This window comes from Scyliorhinus torazame, chromosome 1, assembly GCF_047496885.1.
Source record: "Scyliorhinus torazame isolate Kashiwa2021f chromosome 1, sScyTor2.1, whole genome shotgun sequence".
NCBI classification, from domain to species: Eukaryota; Metazoa; Chordata; class Chondrichthyes; order Carcharhiniformes; family Scyliorhinidae; genus Scyliorhinus; species Scyliorhinus torazame.
This window is the reverse complement of record NC_092707.1, coordinates 329286700-329307150: the sequence shown is the minus strand read 5'-3', so window position 1 is coordinate 329307150 and position 20451 is coordinate 329286700. Positions and strand designations below refer to the sequence as shown.

General features: G+C 47.2%; 1 protein-coding gene across 2 annotated transcripts in view; it reads right to left on the bottom strand.

Annotated features, from left to right (window-relative positions):
- ppp2r5a (protein phosphatase 2, regulatory subunit B', alpha isoform) overlaps positions 1-20451 on the bottom strand; it is a 367942-nt gene that overhangs the window by 54757 nt on the left and 292734 nt on the right. The window lies entirely within an intron of this gene.

The following is a 20451-nucleotide window of genomic DNA, read 5'->3' as shown; positions in this document are numbered from 1 at the left end:
GTCCTGCTCGAGTGACAAAAAATACAACCAGCAGATTAGCTTGGAAATATTGGAAAAGTAACCAGAACAAGGGACAACAGATGGTAAATTAATAGTTTTGACTTGGAGAATTAAATTTTTTTTCGAGAGGACTGTTCCCTATAGAAGTCAATAACTGAAGATGTCGCAGCAAATGAAAGAATTCTTGGATGAAGGAAAAAATAAACTTGAGGGCCTGACATATGTGGGTATAAGCTAGTGTTTACTTAACCATATTCGGAATGTTTAACCTGTTTTCTATGCAACCTTGCAGCATAGTTCTACTGGTTAAAACGGGATGCTCAGTTTTCTCTTTAAATGTTAACAGTCCCTAATTGGATCAATAAGATATATATAATCTTTAGGTATGGAGATGAAGCAGTTGAGGATCAAATACTTGACATTACAGTTCATACAAAGTTCAGGTTCTATATGCATAAAACCTTCATGGTTTTTTCACTAAGCAATGGCATTAATCTTTCTGCCCATGTTCCACCATCTCATTGCACTGTCCATGTCATTCCCATTTTTGAATTTTAAAAACTAATTTGTACACCAGACCATGGGCTTTAATGACTGTACCTGCACTCAAATGTACTCCACATCTGTATTGAAAATTGGTCATCACAAGTCCAGCTCGTTTCAGCATTAGAATTTATTCCATGAATCAGAAGGTTCAAATTCTATCCCAGGATCTTTTTTTAAATTATAAATTCAGAGTGCCCAATTTTTTTTTCCCAATTAAGGGGCAATTTAGTGTGACCAATCCACCTACTCGGCACATCTTTTTGCTTTGTGGGCGTAAGACTCACGCAGACACAGGGAGAATGTGCAAACTCTACACGGACAGTGACCCAGGGCCGGAATTGAACCCGGGTCCTCGGTGCCGTGAGGCAGCAGTGCTAACCACTGCGCCACCATGCTGTGCTGCCCATTCTATCCCAGGATCTAAGAATATAACCCCAATTAACATCTAGTGTAGGACTGAAGAAGGGCTGTATTATTGGCAGTATAGTGTTTTCAATTACACATTAAACAGGTCCCAGTGTACCTAGATGAAAAGATATTTTGCCATGTGGTACAAATTTGTACTCGTTTCCCATAAAAACAGGGAGGTGTCCTGTCAACAATCATTCCTTGACCAAAACCACTAGGTTATCTCATCATTCTTTGTGGGAACTTGCTAATGTTTTACTACACAAATTTCAGCCATATTTACCTACGAAAACAACAGGGACTACACATCAGCTGAAAAGCATTGTGGGTTGCTCCCAGGTTGTGAAAAATCACTATATATTTATTTTTCTTTCCTTTATGCTTCTCCATTTCTTTTGTCTAATATTTTTCCGAGAGTCTTTACAAAATAACGATGTTTCTTTTTCTCTTCATTCTTGAACATGTATTTCAATTCACTTCCTTGTACTGTTGTTGCTACCCAAGGTAATCTTTGTCAAATTAATGTTGCTCCTTTGTAGCATTTAATTTAAGCACATCTAATAGGCCTCCCCATTCTTTGTCCTTTTCCACGCCTGTTAAAAGACTAACTTTAGTTCAAGATCCGCTCATATTCACCATAGTGCCGTTTCAAATTTAATTGAAATTTTAATATTGCAGTAACACCAACTTGTATTTATATAATGCCGCAATTAAGTAAAATGTTCCAAGGTGATTCACAGGACAGTAATCTAACAATTTGATATCATGCAACACATGGAGATATTAGGGCAGATGACCCAAAGCTGGGCTGAAGATGTGCGATTTAAGGAGCGTCTTAAAGGAAAAAATCAGGAGGAAGTGAAGCAAACGGGTTCGGTGAGGGAATTTTATGGAATCACATGGAGTGTTAGAGGGCTGAATGGGCCGGTTAAGAGGGCTCGCGTGTTTGTGCATTTGAGGGGTTTGAAGGAGGACATGGCAATGCTACAGGAGACACACGGTAGCACGTGTAGCATTGTGGATAGCACAATTGCTTCACAGCTCCAGGGTCCCAGGTTCGATTCCGGCTTGGGTTACTGTCGGTGCGGAGTTTGCACATCCTCCCAGTGTGTGCGTGGGTTTCCTCTTGGTGCTCCGGTTTCCTCCCACAGTCCAAAGATGTGCAGGTTAGGTGGATTGGCCATGATAAATTGCCCTTAGTGTCCAAAATTGCCTTAGTGTTGGGTGGGGTTACTGGGATAGGGTGGAGGTGTTGACCTTGGGTAGGGTGCTCTTTCCAAGAGTCGGTGCAGACTCGATGGGCCGAATGGTCTCCTTCTGCACTGTAAATTCTATGAAACACCTGAGGGTAATGGATCAGATCAGATTGAGGAAGGGGTGGGTCGAGCAATTTCACTCGGGGTTGGATTCTAAGACCAGGGGGGTCGCGGTCCTGATCAATAAGTGGGTGTCATTTGAGACAGGGAATATTTTTGCAGGTTCGGGGGGTAAGTATATCATGGCGAGCGGGAAGCTGGAGGGGATGCCGGTGGTGTTCGTGAATATTTACGCACCAAACTGGGATGACGCGGAGTTTATGAAACAGGTGTTAGGGAAGATCCTGGACCTTGACTCGCATAAGCTGATCATGGGGGGGGGGGGGGGGGGGGGGGAAGAGAGAGAGAGAGAGAGAGAGAGAGAGAGAGAGAGAGAGAGAGAGAGAGAGAGAGAGAGAGAGAGAGAGAGAGACGACACTTTAATACGGTCTCTGATCCAGGGTCGGGTCAAAGACAGGGAGGGTGCGGTGTGAATGTATAGTACGAGTAATTCAACAATTGATGGTCGCATCAATTTAATCAGCTTAAACACAACAATGGAATCAGTCCTCAAACCTGATCGACTGGAACTCGATCCGCAGGCTGCGGAGGCGAAATAATTTTTTTTGCACTGGCTTCGATGCTTCAAGGCCTCTTCCACACCTTCCGTCACCGATGAACAGAAGCTGAGCCTCCTCCAGGGGTGAGCCATCGCATTTCTGTTCAGCTCGACGAGGTCTCCTCCTATGCAGATGCCCTCGCGATGCTCGAACGCCTATACGTACGACCCGTGAACGAGGTCTACGCGCGACACATCTTCACCACTCGCCGCCAGCGTCCTGGGGAGTCGCTAGATGACTACCTACGCGACCTCAAAGCCCTCGCATGCAGCTGTAATTACCAGGCCGTTACGGCCACTCAGCACATGGAACTCGCCATTCGAGACGTCTACGTGGCGGGAGTCCGGTCGAATTAAGTGAGACAGCGCCTGCTCGAAAAGGGAGCCCAGAATCTGGGCGACACGGTAAATTTAGCCACACCTCTCTGGGAGGTTGGGTTTCAGAGCCTTACTGCGTTCCCGGCTGACCACGCTACCCCCTCGTGTGGGGGGGCTACCCTGCCATTTTTGCAGCCAGTCTCAACACCACCGACAGCACTGCCCGGCCTGCAACGCGGACTGCAGCAGCTGCGGGAGAAAAGGGCATTTCGCCAAAGTCTGCCTGGCCAGGTCTAAGAACTCTAACTCACAGACCCGATCCTCAGACTCACAGGCCCGCAGACCCTGCAGGGTGGCAGCGTGTCTGCCGCCTCCGCCCCCTGCAGATGCCTCAGCCTCGTGCTATTAGTGGTGGCAGCCATCTTCCAGCCCTCACAGCACGTGCGACTCACGGGGGCCGCCATCTTGGCCACCCTCCCCCACGCAGCCGGCCACGTGCGATCCATGGGGGCCGCCATATTCCTCACCGCCCGCCACGCTCGCCCAACGGGGGCCGCCATCTGCTGCGCCGCTCGACGCATATGATCAATATGGACAGTCATCGCGGGGCCGCCCCAGCACCTCCGACCATGCCGCCGGCTACAGGCAGCTCAGCGCGGTCACCCTGGACCAGTTGCAACCCAAACACCTCCGGAGCTCCATGGTGGCCGTCCGGATTAACGGGCATGAGACGCCTTGCCTCTTCCGACCCCGGGAGCACAGAGAGCTTCATTCGCCCGGACATGGTAAGATGCTGCTCGCTCCCAATTTTCCCGGCGCAACAAACCATCTCCCTCACGTCTGGGTCGCACTCGGTGCAAATCCAAGGGTGCACTACTGCAACCCTGGCAATACAGGGCGCTGAGTATGCTAACGTTAAATGATATGTGTTCCCAGACATCTGCGCTCCTCTCCTATTGGGACTCTACTTCCAATGTAACCTCAGGAGCCTAACCCTGAAGTTCGGGGGGCCCCTGCCCCGACTCACCATATGAAGCCTCGCGACCCGAAAAGTCGACCCTCACCCTCTGTTCGCAAACCTCACCAGCGACTGAAAGCCAGTCGCCACTAGAAGCAGGCGGTATAGCATGCAGGACAGGACGTTCATTAGGTACAAGGTCCAGCGTCTCTTTCGGGAGGGAGTCATCGAGGCCAGCAATAGCCCCTGGAGAGCTCAGGTGGTGGTCATCAAGACCGGGGAAAAGTTCCAGGTGGTGGTTGATCACAGCCAAACCATTAAGCGGTATACACAACTCGATGCATACCCCCTTCCCCGGGTTGCAGACATGGTAAACCAAATCGCACACTACCGGGTGTTCTCCACGGTGGATCTGAAGTCTGCATACCACCAGCTCCCAATCCGCCCGGAGGACCGCCACTACACGGCTTTTGAGACAGACGGCCGCCCTTACCATTTCCTCCGGGTCCCCTTTGGCGTCACGAATGAGGTTTCAGTGTTCCAAAGAGCAATGGACCGAATGGTGGACCAGTACGGGCTGCGGGTCATATTTCTGTACTTGGACAATGTCACCATCTGCGGCCATGATCAGCAGGACCACAACGCCAACCTCCACCGATTTCCCCAAACCGCCCAAACCCTCAATCTCACCTACAAGGAGAAATGCCTTTTCCGCACAACCAGACTAGCCATCCACGGCTACGTCGTGGAGAACGGGGTCCTGGGGCCCGATCCTGACCGTATGTGCCCCCGCCTGCAACTCCCTCTCCCTCACTGTCCCAAGGCCCTGAAGAGGTGACTTGGGTTCTTTTCATATTACGCCCAGTGGGTCCCCAATTATGCGGACAAAGCCCGCCCACTAATCAAGGCCACCATCTTTCCACTGGCAACTGAGGCCCGCCAGGCCTTCAGCTGCATCAAGGCGGACATCGCCAAAGCACCCTTCCAGGTGGAGAGCGACGCATCAGAGGTCGCTCTCGCCGCCACCCTCAACCAAGCAGGCAGACCGGTAGCGTTCTTTTTGCGCACCCTCACCTCCTCTGAAATTCGACACTCCTCAGTCGAAAAAGAAGCCCAAATCATTGTGGAAGCCGTGCGGCACTACCTCGCTGGTAGGAGGTTTACCCTCGTCACCGACCAACGATCGGTAGCCTTCATGTTCGACAATACGCAGCGGGGCAAAATCAAGAACGATAAGATCTTGAGGTGGAGGATCGAACTCTCCACCTATAACTACGATATAGTATATCGCCCTGGAAAGCTCAACGAGCCCCCAGATGCCCTGTCCCGTGGCACATGCGCCAGCACGCAAGATGACTGACTACGGGCTATCCACGATGACCTCTGCCACCAGGCTCGTCCATTATATCAAGGCCCGCAACCTGCCCTACTCCACCGAGGAGGTCAGAGCTATGACCAGGAACGGCCAAATCTGTGCTGAGTGGAAACCGCACTTCTACCGACCGGATAAGGCCCACCTGGTAAAGGCATCCCGGCCCTTTGAACGCCTCAGTATCGATTTCAAAGGGCCCCTCCCCTCCAATAACCGCAATACATATTTCCTCATCATAGATGAGTTCTCCCGCTTCCCATTTGCAATCCCCTGCCCCGATATGACCACGTCCACTGTCATTAAAGTCCTGCATAGTGTCTTTACCCTGTTTGGTTTCCCCAGTTATGTTCACAGCGACCGGGGCTCGTCGTTCATGAGCGACAAACTGCGTCAGTACCTGCTCAGTAAGGGCATTGCCTCGAGCAGGACTACCAGTTATAACCTCAGGGGAAACGGGAAGGTGGAGAGGGAGAACACGACGGTCTGGAAGACCGTCCTACTGACCCTGCGGTCCAGGAATCTCCCAGTTTCTCACTAGCAGGAGGTCCTCCCGGATGCGCTCCATTCTATCAGGTCCCTCCTTTGCACGGCCACAAACGAGACTCCTCATGACTGCTTGTTTGTTTTCTCTAGGGGAGCTACCTCAGGGGCCTCGCTTCCGTCCTGGCTGAAGACACTGGGACCAGTCCTCCTCAGAAAACACGTCAGAAGCCATAAGACCGGCCCTCTGGTAGAGAGGGTCCAGCTCCTACACTTCAACCCCCAGTATGCTTATATCGAACACCCCGGTGGCCGACAAGATACCGTCTCCCTCCAGGACCTGGCACCCGCAGGCTCCACCACCACCGCAGCCCCCCTACTATATCCCGCCCAACCTACCATGTCCAGCACCCCCGCCCCTATATGGCTCCCGCGCTCCCTCCTGCCCACCACACCGGTCTACAGGAATGAAGCTCCAGAAGAGGTGCTCCTCGGAGTCCACGCCTTTGCCCGCACCTCCGCTGCCAGCATGGATGAGCCCGACACCCGGACCAGCAGCAACACCAGTGCTTCGGCAATCGCAGCGCACAATCCGTGCGCCGGACTGGCTGAACTTAAGAGCCCGTCACCCCCGCCGGACTTCATTTTTTTTTTTAAACGGGGGTGAATGTGGTGAATGTATAGTACTAGTAATTCACCAGTGTATTAGTATCATGTTTGCCATTGTGTTACAGCTATGTTATGTTGTTGACCTTGCGGGCTCCACCTATGGGCCATTGTGTGGCTTCACCCACAGGGGGATATGTTGGGGCATGTACGGGCTCTGCCCATGGCTCCTCCCCTTGAAAGGAAGTATAAAGAGTAGTTGACCTGTAGGCGGTTCACAGTATTGTACCAGTCGCAGGCTGGCACTGTTCTAAGCTGATTAAAACCACGGTTTACTTCTACTCGTGTCTTTGAGTGAATTGATGGTCGCATCAGGTGCCAGCAGTGGCGAAGGAACTAAAGGGGTTTATGGAACAGATGGGGGGGTAGACCCATGGAGGTTCGGACGGCCAAGAGCGAAGAGCTTTCTTTCTTTTCCCATGTCCACAAAGTATACTCCCGGATTGATTTTTTTATCCTGAACAGGGCTTTACTGGCGGGGGTGGTTGATACTGAATATTCGGCGATTGCTGTGTCGGTCCATGCCCCACATTGGGCGGACCTGCGGGTGAGCAAGGAGGGTGGTCAGCGCCCACAATGGAGATTGGATGTAGGACTGTTAGCGGACGAGGGGGTGTGCGGGGGTGCGAGGGAATCCATCCAGAACTATCTGGAAATAAATGACACGGGGGAAGTTTCGACAGCAACGGTTTGGGAAGCGCTGAAGGCAGTGGTTAGGGGGGAGCTAACATCGATATGGATCCATAGGGAGAAGGTGGAGCGAGCAGAAATAGATAGATTGGTTGGGGAAATGCTCCAGGTAGCAGGAGATATTCGGAGGCCCCAGAAGCAGGGTTATTGAAGGAGCGGTAGAAGCTACAGATGGAGTTTCATCTGTTGTCTACAGGGAAGGCGGTGGAGCAGTTGAAGAAGGCGAAGGGGGCAATATACGAGTACGCAGAGAAGGCCAGTAAGATGCTTGCACCAGCTAAGGAAAAGGGAGTCGTCCAGGGAGATACAGTACAAAGTCTTACAACACCAGGTTAAAGTCCAACAGGTTTGTTTCGATGTCACCAACTGTCCTGGCTTGGTACAATTCACACCTCTTTAACCTGGGGTTACCCCATCTCTGGATCTGTAAAGATTTAATCACCTGCTAATGCTCGCATTCCAAGCATTGTTTGGCATCTTTGAATTTGTTTATATATGTGTTTCTGGAACAGACCTCTTCATTCACCTGAGGAAGGAGCAGCGCTCCGCAAGCTAGTGACATCGAAACAAACCTGTTGGACTTTAACCTGGTGTTGTAAGACTTCGTACTGTGCTCACCCCAGTCCAACGCCGGCATCTCCACATCCAGGGAGATAGGAAGAGTGAAAGACAAGAGGCGGGAACATGGCCTACGACCCAGCAGGGGTGAATGGGGTGTTTCAGGAATTTTACACTCAACTGTATGAGTCGGAACCCCCAGCTGGGGTGCCGGGGATGAGGCAGTTTTTGGGTGAGTTGAAGTTTCCGAAGGTGGAGGAAGGGTTGGTGGATGGATTGGGAGCCCTGATCAGGACTGAAGAAATAGCAGAGGAGCTGGAGGTCAAGCAGCCGGGTAAGGCCCCGGGGCCGGATGGCTCCCGAGTGGAATTTTACAAAACGTTCTCTGAGATGCTGTGCCCGCTGCTGGTGAGGGCATTTAATGAGGCAAGGGAGCGGGGTGTTCTTCCCCCAACAATGTCACAGGCCTCAATCTCATTGATCCTGAAGTGGGAGAAGGACCCAGAGGCTGAGCGCCAACTCTCCGATACTTCCTCTTACCTCCCCCTGGACCATGACCAGACCAGTAAACATCAAGCCATTATCTCCAACACCATTAGCGACCTAGTTTCCTCCAGATGCCTTCCCCTACGGCTTCCAACCACAGTCTCCCAACCCCAGACAGCCCGCTTTTACCTACTTCCCAAAATCCACAATGTCCCGGCAGGCCCATTGTGTCAGCATGCTCTTGCCCCACCGAACCTATTTCCTCTTATCTTGACTCCATCCTCACTCCTCTGGTCCATTCCCTTCCCACCTACATCCGGGATTCCTGACAGCTTCCAGTTCGCGGGCCCTAACCGCATTCTATTCACCATGGATGTGCAATCCCTCGACACCTCCCATCCCACACCAGGATGGCCTGAGAGCTCTTCGCTTCTTTCTCGAAAAGAGGCCCGGACAATTCCCATCCACCACCACTCTCTTGCGCCTGGCTGAACTCGTTCTATCTCTCAACAACTTCTCATTTAACTCATCTCACTTTCTCCAAATCAAAGGTGTAGCAATGGGTACCCGCATGGGTCCTAGCTACGCTTGCCTTTTTATGGGGTATATGGAACATTCTTTGTTCCAGGCCTATCCGGGCCCCTTCCCACAACTCCTTTACCGATACATTGATGACTATTTTGGTGCCACGTCATGCTCTCTCGCCCGGACCTGGAAAAATTCATCAACTTCGCTTCCAGTTTCCACACCTCCATCACTTTCACCTGGTCCATCTGAGACATTGCCCTTCCCTTCCTTGATCTTTCAGTCTCCATTTCCGGCAATAGACTATCCACTAATATCCACTACAATCCCACTGACTCCCACAGCTATCTGGACTACAGCTCTTCGCACCCTACACCCTGTAAGGACTGCATCCCTTTCTCTCAACTCTTTCGCCTCCGTCGCATTTGTTCCGATGATGCCACTCTCCAAAATGGTGCTTCGAAAATGTGTTCCTTCTTCCTCAACTGTGATTTCCCACATACAGTTGTGGACAGGGCCCTCAACAGTGTGCGGTCCATCTGCGTGGGGCAGCACGGTAGCATTGTGGATAGCACAATTGCTTCACAGCTCCAGGGTCCCAGGTTCAATTCCCGGCTTGGGTCACTGTCTGTGCGGAGTCTGCACATTCTCCCCTTGTGTGCGTGGGTTTCCTCCGGGTGCTCCGGTTTCCTCCCACAGTCCAAAGATGTGCAGGTTAGGTGGATTGGCCATGCTAAATTACCCTTAGTGTCCAAAACTGCCCTTAGTGTTGGGTGGGGCTACTGTGTTATGGGGATAGGATGGAGGTGTGGATCTTGGTAGGGTGCTCTTTCCAAGAGCCGGTGCAGACTCGATGGGCCGAATGGCCTCCTTCTGCGCTGTAATTTCTATGATAATCTCCCGTGCCACACTCCACTCGCCCCCTCCACTCCCTCCCAGATCAAGGATAGAGTCCCCCTCATTCTCACATTTCATCCCACCAGCCTCCGTATGCAAAGCATAATCCTCCGCCATTTTCGCCAACTCCAGCATGATGCCACCACCAAACACATCTTCCCTTCATTCCCTGTCAGCATTCCGCAGAGACCGTTGCCGCCGAGCCAATCTAGTCCACTCCTCCACCGTACCCAGTACCTCTCCCATCACCCATGGCACCTTCCCATGCAATCGCAGAAGGTGTAACACCTGCCCCTTTACCTCTTCCATGCTTAATATCCCAGGCCCAAAACACTCATTCCAGGTTAAGCAGCGTTTCACTTGCATCTCTTCCAATTTGGTCTACTGCATTCGCTGCTCCCAATGTGGTCTCCTCTATATCGGAGAGACCAAACGCAGACTGGGTGATCACTTTGCTGAGCGCATTCAGTCTGTGCGCATTCAGGACCCTGACCTCCCTATTGCTTGCCATTTTAACAAAAGACCCTGCTCCCATGCCCACATATCTGTTCTTAGCCTGCTGCAATGTTCCAGTGAAGCGCATCACAAACTGGAGGAACAACATCTCATCTTCCGGTCAGGCCTTCCGGCCTGAACATCGAATTCAACAACTTCAGATGATCAGCTCTACCCACCTCGACCCATTTGTTTTCATTTCATTTTAACTGTCATTTACCATTTCTTTCTTTTTTAACATACATTTAAATTCTCCCCCCTTATCTTATCCACCTTTCCTTCACCTTTCTCCTCTTTGCTCCCCCCCCCCCCCCCCGACATCCACAGTTCATCCTCTGATGTTAGTTTCCCTGCTGTTTGACCTTTCACATCTTTTGTCCTCTCTGGGGACTGCCATTAGCACTCTTTCCCCTTGGTTTCTGTGGCCATTAGCACCCGGTTTCCCTGGGTTTCTGTGGCTATGACTCATCTTTCATTCTCACTCCACAGTATAAATATTTCCCACTTTCTCTGTCTGTTAGCTTTGCCAAAGAGTCATCGGACTCGAAACGTTAGCTCGTTTCTCTCCCTACAGATGCTGCCAGACTTGCTGAGATTTTCCAGCATTTTCTCTCTCAGCCGTTTATCGATTTCTTCGGGGAAAACTAAATGACAGCAGAGGCAACAAGAAGGGGGGGGGGGGGAAAGAGTTCGGCTATTTTCTGTTTAGGGTAGGTGGGATTTGCTAGGAATGGAGATGGTTTATGCACTATGTTTATATCTGTACTTGTACTATTTACTGTTATTTTTATAAAATTACAAATACCGCAATAAAATGTTTTACAAAAAAAGGAGTGATGGTTAAACTAGACTTGGTGTGCAGTAGGATATAGCAGCAGAATTTGAATCATTTAAAGTTTATGGAGGGTAGAACATGAGACTGAAGAGGTGTGGATTTGAATAGCCAGGTTAAACAGTTTTCTTTTGGTCTCTAGGCATGTTTTAACAGCTATCAGTCATGATTTACAAGTAAATATTATGTGTGTTCTGTACCACTTTCACACGCAAGTCTCTTATAACTTGACGCACAACATCTGACCATGCAATACTGTAATTTGCTTAATGGAATTGTCACAAGTCTTCTTGCGTTCTCCTGTGTTTGGGTTTGCCGAAGAACAATTATATCAGACAATGCAGGTTAGGCGATAATCCATGAATCAGGCTTATTAAAAGCAATAGAGAGTTGCAAAATCAATAAATAATTTATTTAACTTGGAGCTTCTCATTTCTTAAAATAATTCATAGTATTGTTAGGCGGCTTAGTGAAACGAGTTCAAAACAGCATTTATGGGAGTTTTAAGCCTTCCCGTAGGTCCCTTAATGCGGAAAGCTCTACACAGCCCAAAATCAGTGGGATCAATATTGGACGGATGATCCATTACTCAGGAAATGAAGCAGAAAGGTATCCCAGGGGGCAGTCTACATTAGGCTGACCTTGTGGCCTTAACAACACCCAACATATATGAAGAGAACTCTGCCTTTTGAAGGTGCACAGCCAAAGGGAGACAGCAACCTGCAAGCAGGAATAATAGGATTGGAAAAAGGAGTGGGGAAAAATGTATCCTTCGACAGGAAAGTGAACAAGCTTTCACCCAAATGTGCACGTACTGAATAGTGCACATACTGAATTGGAAAGTCAAGACTTGTGGATACATTTTGATGCCTTCATTACACTGCAAAGAAACTCAAATTAAATTCACTCCATCAAATATGCCACGGTGTAATAGCAGCAAGGGTGGAGAAAACTGAACTTATTACCTTTGCTACCTCTTGTTACCTCGGTTGCCTCCAAGTGCATCCTACTGTCTCTAAACATCCTCTTACATGTGAAGCCAGTCCTTCAGAGAAACTATCTTGCACAAAACCATTGAAAATGGTTTTGTTTATTGTTTTTAAAATGTTGTACACTCGTTACACGTGCTGAGTTCAAATCATGCTGTATTATTGCAGGTAGAACAATTAAAAAGGGAAATGTTCCTGAGCTGATCTTAAATCCCCCCCTGACTGCCATTAGTTTTGGAATAATGCATGAAGGCACAAAACTGGAAGGGGAGAGCAACATACTGGCCAACAAAAAGGGTGGGAAAATGTTGTAATCCCCACAGAGGGCTGGGCATTCCTCTGGAAAATATACTATAAATTGGAATAGTAAAACTTCACTGGAATACAGTGTGCAGAAAGACACACTTGTTACGTCTGGCTGGCTCTGTAGGAGGATCCTAATAGTTCCACTTTGCCCCTTGTACTAATCGTACTCCTAAACAGTAACTGATACTCTATTTCTATCAAAGTTCTCAATTCCTTGCTCTTGTATAGCATTCCATAATTAATGTTATCAAAAGGATTTCAGAACATTTGGATACAATGTCTGTTCAAAAAATGGGTAATACCTATTGTTACAATTACTGGTACGAATTGTGTCTTTCAAAACTTACATTGTACCTTGAGAGTGAATTTCAAGTTATACAACATCTGAATGAAATATCGATGGGGCTGGGAGAAATTTGTGGTAATAATCTAAGCATATTACACAATAATCATATTAGTACAACATTTAAGTTGTTAGTGTTATGCTAAATACTCCTACAGAAAGGGACCCATATTGAACCTTTGAAGATAATTACCTTGTGTCTATCACCCATCAATCAGCCTCCTCTTACCTGGCCTAACTCAATCTCCTTGATCCTCAGTAGTTTTTACAATGACTAACAATAACTGCAGAGAAGTACTCTTTTATGTACTTAGTTCTCTTGATTAGACTATGCAAGTTGAAAATCCTGGAGTTGTTCAAATCTTACATGGCCTCTCAATTTTGCAGGAACTTCATAAGTGGTTTGACTTTTTCCAGACCTGAAATCTATGTGAAACAGAGCAACAAACTAAGCATAGTTACTCAAATCTCTAATAATTCAATTACTTAAAAACAAAATGACAGTTTAAATATGGTCCAAGAAAAAATGCAACCAGTTCATTTCTAAAAAATTGAGCTTCCAAGTTGCAAGAGTTAATAATGATGCAAAGCCAGATGTGCTTTCTTCAAAGAGGAAAGAAGCGCATGACCCATTTAGAGATTTATAATGGTCAAAACTGTAACCTTCGGTGATTTGTAACATCATTGGTCAAGTCAAATCAAAATGTTCATAAAACAGAATTATTGTAAAGCACTATAACTTCAGTCCTGAGACATAATTAAAACAAAACACCTTTAATACAAGCAGCTAAAATAAAAATCTGAAAGGATTTTGGGTGATAACACAAGTTAATGCACACTGCCTTTCCACCTTTGGCACTTCAGCCCAAATCCAATTCAGATTGATGGAATGATAATGTCCTTTCTGGACATTATCCTTGGCTGGAAGGATCTTCTTCAAAATTAAGATAGGAACTCTCAAACCACTTTTGGCAAATTGATTTGGTTCTAATTAGCAACCAAATTCAGAAGTACACGATTGCTGCAGTGGAAATTGAACAAAGGATTTTGGGGGGGGAATAAGAGTTTAGAAAGGCATTTTTACTCTGCACCCAATATGTTCTATATCTTACCTGAGTGTTCCACACTGACATTTAAGGGTTAGATTTTCACATCCTGGTGAAATGCAGTTCAAAACGTTTTGTAATTGGTGCAAACCCAATCAGAAGCAGTTTGTGAACAAAATACAATTTTTAAAGTCAGGTCATCTGCATAATTATTCACAGTTCTGGGTACAGTTTAGATCAGTCACTGGAACCAAGACTAATGACATAATGATCAGAAAACTGTAGCATTGGCATAAGTTAAAAGGAAAATGGCAGCTTAGGGCAGTCTTGCTAAATATTTGAAAACACTGCACGCTGATTTTGATTTTGAAATAGCTGAACACAGGCAAAAATTAAACATCAAGTGCAGACACTGTACACAGTCAGGGGACAAGCAATGAACTGGCTCAGCACATCAATCTTCAGGTGAGATGCACGTTGCGTTGCATGAGCTGGCTGTGAGAAGGGCTGCTCTCCTAGCACTCCAGGATACTGACCAAAATGCAGAAGTATACAGCTGCTTGTTATAACGAGGTCCAAAACAAAGTCTGAAATTACCTTCACAACCACAAGCATTGTTTTAGTTGAAATCGGATTGTAACAGGTAGAACAACTCTGCCACTGTCTCCCAGGTGAATTGGAGCCTACCCAGAGTCCCTCAAACAAATCCAGAGAAGTGAATTTCTCACAGTGTTAGTGAGTAGCAACATAACAGTGGGTGAGCACATTCTTTATGAGCAGAAGCATCATCTGTCTGGCACCCTTCTACCCTTCCCATAGACAAACCTGTGATTCTACTTCTTGAACTCAAATCTGAAGGTATTTCTAGAACTGTTGACACCAAATCAAAAGATGACAAAAAGCAGCTTCTACAAAATGAACAAGCAGTACTTTAGGATTTGTCAGGTATCGTTTAAACCCACAAATATTTTTTGTCTTTTGAAATCACTTTTGCATTCAACATAGCACCCAATAATATTGGATATTCCATTCATCTAGGCAAACTGATGAACCAGTGACATCCATTGTTTTCAATGGGTTAATGGAGTGGATATTGAAATGGCATCAGTTTTTGGATCGTGACATTATTAAAAACTGCCAATTATTTCTAGAGTGTTTCAGATGCACAACTAAAGCTTATTTGCAATCTGTCAGTACTGATCTTTACCCATTTTAGCCTCCAAAAAGGAACAGACGAGGACAGATGGTTCAATTTACAAACCAGCCCAGCTTGGGTCACTGTCTGTGCGGAGTCTGCACGTTCTCCTTATGTCTGCATGGGTTTCCTCCAGGTTCTCTGGTTTCCTCCCACAATCCTGAAAGACGCGCCAGGTAATTTAGACATTCTGAATTCTCCCTCAGTGTACCTAAAGCTTTTTTTTCCCATCTTACTGGTATGTTGTGTCCCAAAATCACTAAAATAATAAATAATAAACTTTATTATTGTCACAAGTAGGCTTACATTAACACTGCAATGAAGTTACTGTGAAAATCCCGGACGACTAGGGGATTTTCACAGTAACTTCATTGCAGTGTTAATGTAAGCCTACTTGTGATAATAATAACGTTTATTATTTATTATTTTAGTGATTTTGGGACACAACATACCAGTAAGATGGAAAGAAAAAACTTTCACGCATCTAAAATTGGGTAATGTCTTATTCATTTATTAGCAGTAAAATTTATTTAACAAGCATTAAATTCACCAAAAGCTAATTTTTCAAAGGGAGACTTGTAATCAGAGAAGGGATTGGAGTGAAGATTTCAGGCCAAATCAACTTTTTATTTTAGAACATAGAACATGGAAAAATACAGCACAGAACAGGCCTTTCGGCCCACGATGTTGTGCCGAACCTTTGTCCTAGATTAATCATACATTATCAGAGTTTACAGTGCAGAAGGAGGTCATTCGGCCCGTCGAGTCTGCACCGGCTCTTGGAAAGAGCACCCTACCCAAGGTCAACACCTCCACCCTATCCCCATAACCCAGTAACCACACCCAACACTAAGGGCAATTTTGGGCACTAAGGGCAATTTATCATGGCCAATCCACCTAACCTGCACATCTTTGGACTGTGGGAGGAAACCGGAGCACCCAGAGGAAACCCACGCACACACGGGGAGGATGTGCAGACTCCGTACAGTGACCCAAACCGGAATCGAACCTGGGACCCTGGAGCTGTGAAGCAATTGTGTTATCCACAATGTTACTGTGCTGCCCTTAAGAACAAATTAATCTACACTATATCATTCTACCGTGATCCATGTACCTATCCAATACCTGCTTGAAGGTCCCTAATGTTTCCGACTCAACTACTTCCACAGGCAGTACATTCCATGCCCCCACTACTCTCTGGGTAAAGAACCTACCTCTGACATCCCCCCTATATCTTCCACCATTCACCTTAAATTTATGTCCCCTTGTAATGGTTTGTTCCACCCGGGGAAAAACCTCTATCAAGTCACCCCTCATCCTTCTCCGTTCTAATGAGAAAAGGCCTAGCACCCTCAACCTTTCCTCATAAGACCTACTCTCCATTCCAGGCAACATCCTGGGAAATCTCCTTTGCACCTTTTCAAAAGCTTCCACATCCTTCCTAAAATGAGGCGACCAGAACTGTACACAGTACTCCAAATATGGCCTTACCAAGGTTTTGTACAGCTGCATCATCACATCACGGCTCTTAAATTCAATCCCTCTGTTAATGAACGCTAGCACACCATAGGCCTTCTTCACAGCTCTATCCACCGAGCAACTTTCAAAGATGTATGAACATAGACCCCAAGATCTCCCTGCTCCTCCACATTGCCAAGAACTCTACCGTTAACCCTGTATTCCGGGCATTCATATTTGTCCTTCCAAAATGGACAACCTCACACTTTTCAGGGTTAAACTCCATCTGCCACTTCTCAGCCCGGCTCTGCATCCTATCTATGTCTCTATGCAGCCGACACAGCCCTCCTCACTATCCACAACTCCACCAATCTACGTATCATCTGCAAATTTACTGACCCACCCTTCAACTCCCTCATCCAAGTCATTAATGAAAATCACAAACAGCAGAGGACCCAGAACTGATCCCTGCGGTACGCCACTGGTAACTGGGATCCAGGCTGAATATTTGCCATCCACCACCACTCTCTGACTTCTATCGGTTAGCCAGTTCGTTATCCAACTGGCCAAATTCCCCGCTATCCCATGCCTCCTTACTTTCTGCATAAGCCTACCATGGGGAACCTTATCAAGCGCCTTACTAAAATCCATGTACACTACATCCACTGCTTTACCTTCATCCACATGCTTGGTCACCTCCTCAAAGAATTCAATAAGACTTGTAAGGCAAGACCTATCCCTCACAAATCAGTGCTGCACAAATCCTAATCAAGCAGTGTCTTTCCAGATGCTCAGAAATCCTATCCCTCAGTATCCTTTCCATTACTTTGCCTACCACCGAAGTAAGACTAACTTGCCTGTAATTCCCAGGGTTATCCCTATTCCCTTTTTTGAACAGGGGCACGACATTTGCCACTCTCCAATCCCCTGGTACCACCCCTGTTGATAGCAAGGACGAAAATATCATTGCCAACGGCTCTGCAATTTCATCTCTTGCTTCCCATAGAATCCTTGGATATATCCTGTCAGGGCCGGGGAACTTGTCTATCCTCAAGTTTTTCAAAATGCCCAACACATCTTCCTTCCTTACAACTATTTCCTCGAGCTTACCAGTCTGTTTCACACTGTCCTCTCCAACAATATGGCCCCTCTCATTTGTAAATACAGAAGAAAAGTACTCATTCAAGACCTCTCCTATCTCTTCAGACTCAATACACAATCTCCCACTACTGTCCTTGATCGGACCTACCCTCACTCTAGTCATTCTCATATTTCTCACATATGTGTAAAAGGCCTTGGGGTTTTCCTTGATCCTACCCGCCAAAGATTGTTCATGCCCTCTCTTAGCTCAACTAATCCCTTTCTTCTGTTCCCTCCTGGCTATCTTGTATCCCTCCAGCGCCCTGTCTGAAGCTTGTTTCCTCAGCCTTACATAAGTCTCCTTCTTCCTCTTAACAAGACATTCAACTTCTCTTGTCAACCATGGTTCCCTCACTTGACCATCTCTTCCCTGCCTGACAGGGACATACATATCAAGGACACGCAGTATCTGTTCCTTGAACAAGTTCCACATTTCACTTGTGTCCTTCCCTGACAGCCTATGTTCCCAACTTATGCACTTCAATTTTTGTCTGACAACATCGTATTTGCCCTTCCCCCAATTGTAAACCTTGCCCTGTTGCACACACCTATCCCTCTCCATTACTAAAGTGGAAATCACAGAATTGTGGTCACTATCTCCAAAATACTCCCCCACTAACAAATCTATCACTTGCCCTGGTCCATTACCAAGTACCAAATCCAATATGGCCTCCCCTCTGGTTAGACAATCTACATACTGTGTCAGAAAAGCTTCCTGGACACACTGCACACCACCCCAACCAAACTATTTGATCGAAAGAGTTTCCACTCAATGTTTGGGAAGTTGAAGTCACCCATGACTACTACCCTGTGACTTCTGCACCTTTCCAAAATCTGTTTCCCAATCTGTTCCTCCACATCTCTGCTACTATTGGGGGGCCTATAGAAAACTCCCAACAAGGTGACTGCTCCTTTCCTATTTCTGACTTCAACCCATACTACCTCAGTAGGCAGATACTCCTCGAACTGCCTTTCTGCAGCTGTAATACTATCTCTAATTAACAATGCCACCCCCCGACCTCTTTTACCACCCTCCCTAATCTTGTTGAAACATCTATAACCAGGGACCTCCAACAACCATTTCTGCCCCTCTTCTATCCAAGTTTCCGTGATGGCCACCACATCGTAGTCCCAAGTACCGATCCATGCCTTAAGTTCACCCACCTTATTCCTGATGCTTCTTGCATTGAAGTATACACACTTCAACCCATCTCCGTGCCTGCAAGTACTCTCCTTTGTCAGCGTTCCCTTCCCCACTGCCTCACTACATGCTTTGGTGTCCTGAATATCGACTACCTTAGTTGCTGGACTACAAATCCGGTTCCCATTCCTCTGCCAAATTAGTTTAAACCCTCCCGAAGAGTACCAGAAAACCTCCCTCCCAGGATATGGTGCCCCTCTGGTTCAGATGCAACCCGTCCTGCTTGTACAGGTCCCACCTTCCCCAGAATGTGCTCCAATTATCCAAATACCTGAAGCCCTCCCTCCTACACCATTCCTGCAGCCACGTGTTCAATTGCACTCTCTCTCCCTATTCCTAGCCTCGCTATCACGTGGCACCGGCAACAAACCAGAAATGGCAACTCTGTCCTGGCTTTTAACTTCCAGCCCAACTCCCTAAACTCGTTTATTACCTCCACACCCCTTTTTCTACCTACGTCGTTGGTACCAATGTGCACCACGACTTCTGGCTGCTCCCCCTCCCCCTTAAGGATCCTGAAGACACGATCCGAGACATCCCTGGCCCTGGCACCCGGGAGGCAACATACCTTCCGGGAGTCTCGCTCACGACCACAGAATCTCCTATCTATTCCCCTAACCAATGAATCTCCGATTACTATTGCTTTTCTATTCTCGCCCCTTCCCTTCTGAGCACCAGAGCCAGACTCAGTGCCAGAGACCTGGCCACTAGGGCCTTCCCCCAGTAGGTCTTCCCCCAACAGCATCCAAAATGGTATACTTGTTTTGAACGGGAACGGCCACGAGGGATCCCTGCACTGTCTGCCTGTTTGTTTTCTTTCCCCTGACTGTAACCCAGCTACTCTTGTCCTGTACCTTGGGTGTGGTTACCTCCCTGTAACTCTTCTCTATAACCCCCTCTGCCTGCCGGATGATCTGAAGTTCATCCAGCTCCAGATCCCTAACACGGTCTCGGAGGAGCAGGAGTTGGGTGCACTTCACGCAGGTATAGTCAGCGGGGACACCGGTGGTATCCCTCACCACCCACATCCTACAGGAGGAGCATGCAACTGGCCTAGCCTCCATCCTCTCTTACCTTACAGAATATAGCTGCCCTGTGGACCAACTGGACCTCCGACTCTGCTCCCAGTCAGCTGCACTCTCTGTAAACTCCTGGCTCCTTTCCCGCTCTTTGTGGAAATGTAGGAAACAAAATGAAAGGAGCACCGTACTCCCTCCTCACCTAACTCCCTCAGTCACCAAACTCGCACTATAGCACTCAAATGCACCAAATTCAGCACTCCCTCAGTCACCAAACTCTCACTATAGCACTCAAATGCACCAAATTCAGCACTCCCTCAGTCACCAAACTCTCACTATAGCTCCCAAATGCACCAAATTCAGCACTCAGTGCAAACAAAGTCTGCACTGTAGGGGATCACTTTTATACTGTGAATCTAGCCTCTGAAAACTGGCCTAATCCAATTAACTAATTAACAAGCTCCAGCTGCAAGTACCTACAAGTAGAACCTTTGTTTAAAGCTGATTGAAAATTCACCTTCTTCTAAACCAAACAGCAACTTAAGGTAATTAACTAAATAAAAGAAAGTCTAGACTTTAGATAAAAATGAATCCTTATACTCCCCTCAG